This window comes from Lampetra fluviatilis, chromosome 21 (genome assembly GCF_964198595.1).
Source record: "Lampetra fluviatilis chromosome 21, kcLamFluv1.1, whole genome shotgun sequence".
NCBI lineage: Eukaryota > Metazoa > Chordata > Hyperoartia > Petromyzontiformes > Petromyzontidae > Lampetra > Lampetra fluviatilis.
The window spans coordinates 12,575,076-12,582,156 of NC_136295.1; positions in this window are offsets into that span (position 1 = coordinate 12,575,076).

A 7,081-nucleotide genomic window follows, 5' to 3' on the forward strand; every position below is an offset into this window, starting at 1 on the left:
CTGTCACATATCTCGTGGCCTAGGTAATGCTGTTACCCTGTCCAGTCACATAGCTCGTGGCCTAGGCAATGTTGTTACCCTGTCCAGTCAGCTGTCACAAGCAACTGCGCAGTGGTTAGCGCACTGCACTCCGAACCGCAGAGTTCGATCCCAGCCACGGTCGACGTCAGTGCCGAGTGATGTTTGAACCGCTCCTGGGAACTTCCATCACCAACCTGCACGGAGCAGCGTGGTGAAGTATGGTCAAGCAACCCCCACCACGACCGTCAGCGACTAGGGGAGGCCTTCAGCGGTCACGCGGCCCGCCCAGCAGGGAGCGCGTTCGCCGCTCGTTGCAGAGGTTTCGCGGTTCGAATCCGACAGGCCGCCCTGATTATTACGGCGGGCGCATTTTGAGTTAACTGGCCACGCACCTTCTCATCCAGAGCCGGACGTTCACTATGCCGCGACGTCTTTCCAAACCGAGGAGGCCATTGTGTGCCGGCGTCATTGTCCACACTTTCCATGTTTATTCATTTATTTTTTTAAAAACTACACCGCAAACTGCTCGATCGGGATTCCACATGGCAGCCACATCGCCCTCTACCGAGACACTCCCGCGGCGCTTTCCTTCGTGAAAAGTAGGAAGCCACCGGAGCGATGACACTTTTAAACCTCGATTGAAAACTCATTTCTTTAGGACTGCTTTTTGTGTTTAGTTTGGTGTCCTTCCGCCACACCTCCGTTTCAGCGCGGTTGGCTACATACGGCGCGAAAGAAGTTCAACATACATACACACACGTGATGACTAACAGCCCTGCTCTATGGGAACGAGAGCACCAACACCAAAACAATGTACTCACTTCTCGAGTGTGATGAGTACGTATCGAGTGGGGTTTACAAAGCGGCCGCGGAAAGGAAACACGACAAAAGTCGCACACACGATAACGCCAACTCGAGCACAACCATGGGCTGTGTAGTGGGTGGCTTTTCTTGACAGCCGAAAATTCCATCCCGCCACCTCCCGCACTCCGCTCTTTCGCCAGCAGCAGCAGCCGCAGCAGCCAGCAGGCAGCAGGCAGCAGCAGCTTCAGCAGCAGCAGGCAGCAGCAGCATCAGCAGCAGTCAGCAGCAGCAGCCAGCAGCAGCAGCCGCAGCCAACAGCCAGCAGCCAGCAGCAGCAGCAACAGCCACCAGCAGCAGCAGCAGCCAGCAGCAGCAGCCACCAGCAGCAGCAGCCGCAGCCGCAGCCAGCAGCCAGTAGCAGCAGCAACAGCAGCAGCAGCCGCAGCCAGCAGGCAGCAGGCAGCAGCAGCAGCCAGCAGCAGCAGCAGGCAGCAGGCAGCCTCCAGCGTCTCCGAATGGGGGGGCCCGGGTCGAGGGGCTTGGCGCCGAGCGCGCATACAGTGGGGCCCGAGGGAGCGACCGCCCAGCCGCGGTTGCTTGCAGGGCCCCCTCCAGCGCACGAGCGCAGAGCCCCCGCGCGTGCCGCTTGTGTGGCTGGGGAGCGGTGGTGCAGCGGTTAGCGCTACGCCGCGCTACGAACCTGGCGACACGGGTTCGATTCCCGCTCGCGGCCAACAACAATTATTTTAACCGGTCTTGGGTCTACCCTAAGTCGACTCGGCCTCACATGAGTATCTGGTGCGGTGTGTAAACTTCGCCACTAGGGAGATAAAGGCGGTTGGGTGTGGTGATGGCCACCCACCCCCTCGTGTACCGTTCCGGCCTGCATAGGTGCTCCCTAACAGCACTTGCCCCAACAGTCTATGAAGGCTATAGGGGGATCTTTGTCTTTGCTTCATCGTGAGCAGCAGTAGTGTAGCGGTGAGCGCACTGCGCTACGAAGCCAGCTACTTGGGGTTGAGTCTCACCCGAGGTTAACGTCAGTGGCACACATTTATAAATGATGAAACAGCATTGGGACCACCCCTAGGTCGCCTTAGATGAGTGAGCAACCGGTGCAGTCTGTGCTACATCGCCAATGCGGAGACAACGACAGCCGGGCCGTAGTCCGTGGTGCTGGCCACACCACACCCCGCGTGCGCCGTGCCCACTCCCATCATGTGCTCGCAAACAGCAACTCGCCGCTGCATTCGTTTGCTGGCTACACGGGGATTGGGGGGGCTTTGTCTGTGTGCACGGCAGCTGGAGCCGTATGGTGCCAATGGACGCCACGTTTCTCTTGGTAAACAAGCAGCGGCACAGTGGTGCAGTGATACCCACGCCCTGCTGAACCTCCACTCGCCCCCCTTCCCCCCCCCAACCACCACTTCATGTTCCCACTGCCTCCCTGAGCCCCTACTGCTCCACCCCCCTCCTCCTCCTCGTCCAATTCGGCAAACTCCGTACAAATCGCCTCCCCCCCTCGTCTTCGTCCTCCTCCTCCTCCCACGCGAGATTCCTCTTGGTCACGGAGAGCTCAACTCGAGCTGCACACAGACGCACAAATAACTCACAGCCACGGCTTGATTTTATATTTTATATTTTAAATAACTACAGATGGTATATATTCTCATCCTGTAGACGTATACTATTAACGCGGTTGGCTACGTACGATGCGAAAGAAGTTCAACGTACATATATATTTGATGAGAGTATAAATGATGATGGCGCTTATGGTGGTAGTTTTGTGCCAGAAAGACGCCACTCGTTTAAGCAAACACAATCATGACTTGGCACGGCAATAGTAGTAATTCTAATAATTATTATTTACAAACTCCCAGCTTGAAACTCGACTGCGAAGGTTTCCACGTTTGTGCTGTACACCTATAAGTTGTGTTGTTTGGGTTTAAATGAATTACATTCCTGCAGGTGCGCGTGGAGCGAAACGTCGGACATCACCGGAAGCTAAATTGAGAACGAACTGAATGAACACATTTCAGGGATCTGCTTCGGGAACTAAAATTGAACCGAAAAAGTCAGTTCCGAGCGAAACGTCGGACACCGTGCCTACGACCGACACGTGGCAGGTACAACCGTAGCGGACACCTGGGAGCTGAGCTCGAAAAAACTCGCAAGCATTCCTCCACCCCCACCACCCCCACCACCCTCTCCCCAAGCAGCAAAGTCTGCCTCCCGCCTCCACGCGAGAGTGCGGGGCTGCTGCTGCTGTTGTTGTTGTCGCAACTTGTCAGGACATTCCACGTCGCGTGGAATTCCGAGCGACGCGCCGCCCGCCAGCGCTGCTTTGCTTTCGAGGTTTCAAGCGACACGGTGGTGGGCGGAGGGGAGGGGGGTGATGAAACGATCCCCCCCTCCCACCACCAACACCACCCCCTCACTCCCCGCCAACCAACACTCCCACACCCCCAACGCACCTGTGAATCATTACCGCGAGGTCAAGGTCACGGGCAGATCCATTTATATCAGTTACCCGCAAAACTCAATCGCGATCTGATTAAAACTTCTGCGGAGACTTTGAATAGACCGCGGTTTTTTTGCCGCTACCACCCCCCTCCCCCCTCCTCCCCCCCCCCCGTGAACATGGAGCGTGCCCTGTCGAGGAGCACGTGTCGGTGGTCCGGTTGACAGGGGAGGGTTGGTGGATCACCACAGCGCGGCAGACTCCAAGCCCGCTGGGCTATTCCGGTGGCTGTAAGATGTCAGTGCAGCAAAACAATATTTTTTGCCGAATTTGTGCGGACTTTCCGGTGTGTTCCGCTTCCATAATACAGCTTGTTTTTATTATAGCGGGTGAATATAAATGTGTCGTTAAACTTGCCACCACCCGACACAGCCAATTTGTAAGGTTTGTCACGGAAACAAAACATGTGCATTCATTACTAGTACAGCAACACAGGTGTGTTGGAGAGAAAATCCACAACATTTACAATCTGAGTACGACGTTTTGCCAGTAATTACGACCGGCATCATCAGGCGGCAGAGCCTCGGAGTGCTCGCTTGTATGACGACGGGGTTCATGTTGCTATTCTGGTTTCGTACCACAAGCTAACAAACACTCATGGCGTAGAATTGGCCAAACATCACAACTCAGGGGCCTCCTGAAAAAAGTATTCGGACCGATTGCGACCGTCCTTGACTAATACACGACGTTGCTGTGTGATGAAGGCGACATTGGCGATATTCACAGCCACCTGAACTCCATGCCCCGTTCACGGCTAACGCCAGTGGCCAGTAACGTCTGAAGCAGTCTTAGGGGCTCCCCCCAGGCCAACGCGCGCTGACCGCACGTTCCAGTATCGTCAAACAATCCCAAATCACCGACAGCCCCTCTGACTTTAATCCAGCAGTGGATCGACAAAGCGGTTGTAAATTATACATTTTAATTATTTATTGAGAAGGACAATTTAGTGATGGTACAGCTGTCGTCCGGAGCTGCTGTGACGTTTCCCCCCCTCCCCCCCCCCGTGCACGCAGCCTGGCACCGGTAGTGAATCGATGCTCGGTGTCGCGCGTTGCTCGCGCCCCCGAGGGCTCGACAGATAAAGGCTCTCGCTCCACGTCGCCCGTCCCACCTCGGGGCGCGGCGAACTGCCGGTGGTGGTGGCACCGTGCCAGGCCGCCGTGCCAGGCCGGATTGTCAGGCCGGAGTGCCATCGTGCGTATTCTTGGTTCTTTCGGTTTAAGTCACGTAGATAGAAAATACAAATAATACAATTAACATTTTAAAATTCAAAAGAAAAATAATAAATCTAAAATAATAAAAGCAAAAAAACTACAATAAAAAATAGAAATAGTAAAATAAAATAAAAGCAAAAAAAAACCACGACGTTTCCATCGCGACACAAGCGGTCTTCATCAGGCGTTGCGGCTTACTCGGAGCCACGGTCACGAAGCCGCTGGCTCGTTCGGGGGGAAGAGCCCGGGTCGCCCCATGTGAGGCACCCACAGTGACCGTAGTGACCGCGGCGATCGCGGGGATTGTCGGCGCGCAGGGCTAACGATCGCACGGACGCACGCGTCGATATATGAGATGTGTCTCGGGGCAATTGTCTCACTTGGAAGTTGTTCTGTTGCGCGCCGGGTCGTGTTGACATTCATTTCGGATCTTCCATGGCTACCCCCACCCCCTCGTAATTCATCCCACCGTATATATTCCCCCCCCACCACTCACCCCAGGAGAATACTGACACGGAAATGGGCGATGTTTGCGTGTTTATTCGTATGTATTTGCGTTGTCACTGATGCTAACATGTATTAATTTTTATTGTCGGTATAACTGCCTCGTCGCACGCACGGGACCCAATGTTAATTTTGTGAGCACATTTCGTGACGAAAACAATGATCCGCCCGGCCGATTTGTGAATTCCGTCAAATCGCCGGATGACACGGTCCGCGTGCTTTGCCCTCGGATGGGCAGTCGCTCAGCTCTCGTGGCCACGCACGGTGATTTGCATCCGCCCACAGCCATCGGTTTTTTTAATGAACGTCATCAACGCAGCGCAGCAGGGGCGTCCCGCGCCTGAGCACGGTTGGTTACGTACGTCGCGAAAGAAGTTCAACACACACACACACTCATCATACATGCTGAGCTGCCAGAGCTACCCCTGCCACACGGACACGCGCCACACAAGACAAAGATCCCCCGTGTAGCCTTAACAGACTGTTGGGGCAAGTGCTGTTAGCGAGTAGCACCTATGTAGACCGGCACGGCCCGTGAGGGTGTGGGTGGCCAGCGCCACGTCCAACGGCCTTTGTCTCCCGAGGTGTTGTTTACACACCTCACCAGGTACTCATTTGAGACTGAGTCGACCTAGAGGAGGCCCAAGGACCGGTTCAGATATTCGTGCTACGAGATGCTACTCGCTAACAGAACTTGCCTCAACTGTGCGCGCTAGCCATTACACGACCGCTTGCGCGCACACGCAGGCAGAGGCGAGGCCCGACGTGCATGTTTGTTTCAAGTTTCAAGTTTCATTTATTAGGTATAGTCCTGTGAGCGATGCGGCTCTTATGTCGGGTGCAACCGCAACAAACTAAATATTGAACACAGAACATCCAAAAGCGACGACGCTCAACAGAAACATCCTGGAATAAACCAGCAAGTATCCCCAAAAAAAGTATTAAAACGCTGCGTGCAAAAATCACAATGTGGTGCAAGCCAACAACAACAACCATAAGACAATTTAGATTAACAATATGTGCATTTGCTCGGATTCCTGCCGTCCACGGAGTGGGCACCACGAACGACGTCTGCGACAGACCGATTTGGGAGTTTCGCGCGCGAAGGCCACCGCCTCTCCCTGCTGATGTCGAGCGCGAAGCAGCGACAGCGATCGAAGCGCTGGAAATTCTCAGCAGCAACAAAAAAAACCAACTCAACACGTTCGTCGATAACACCGTGGCATTAAAAGGAAGAAGAGAAACAACAACGTACACTGGGCGATGTTTCGGGCAATGGCGCTTCTTCATGGCACGTGGACCTTCTGTCGTCAGCAGGAAGGATGTCCACCGGCGAGGTGAATGAAGGGCTCACACGTGACGTCGTCACATCAATTCCTCTAATTAAGGAACGAAACAAGAGGATTTCTCAACAAATCTGTCTGTCCGCCTGATGATGCTAATTGTAATGACTGGCGAAACGTCGTACTCAGATTGTAAATTATGTGGATTCGCTCTCCAACACACCGGTGTGCTGTACTGGTGACGAATTGGCACGTTCTGTTTACGTGACAAACCTTACTAGTTGGCTGTGTCGGTGGTGGTGGTGGGTTTAACGACACATTTATACATTTACGCAATCTAACCCAAAAAAAAACTCATGTCTTCACTTCGTTGCCACCAGAAGCCACCTCGGGGGATGAAACCACCTCCACTTTAGACTTGTAAAAGTTGCCGTTCCAACAGAGCGAGGGGAACAATTGGACCTCCGAGCTGCACAACACCCAGTGCACACCACCGGTGGGAAAAAGGAATAGCCAACAATATACATTGTGGAAAGAGGGGCAATGTCGGCATTGTGTTTCGACACAAGAGGCCCCATCGATATCGTCAACAGCCCCTTGTCGGTGCCCTGCCCTGACGGCCGTTGCCGGAACATACTTCACCACGCTGGTCAATTGCCGGTTGGTGAGAGGACGATACCCAGAAACCGGTCGAGGTATCGCTCGCCACCGATGGTGAATTGTGGCCATAACTC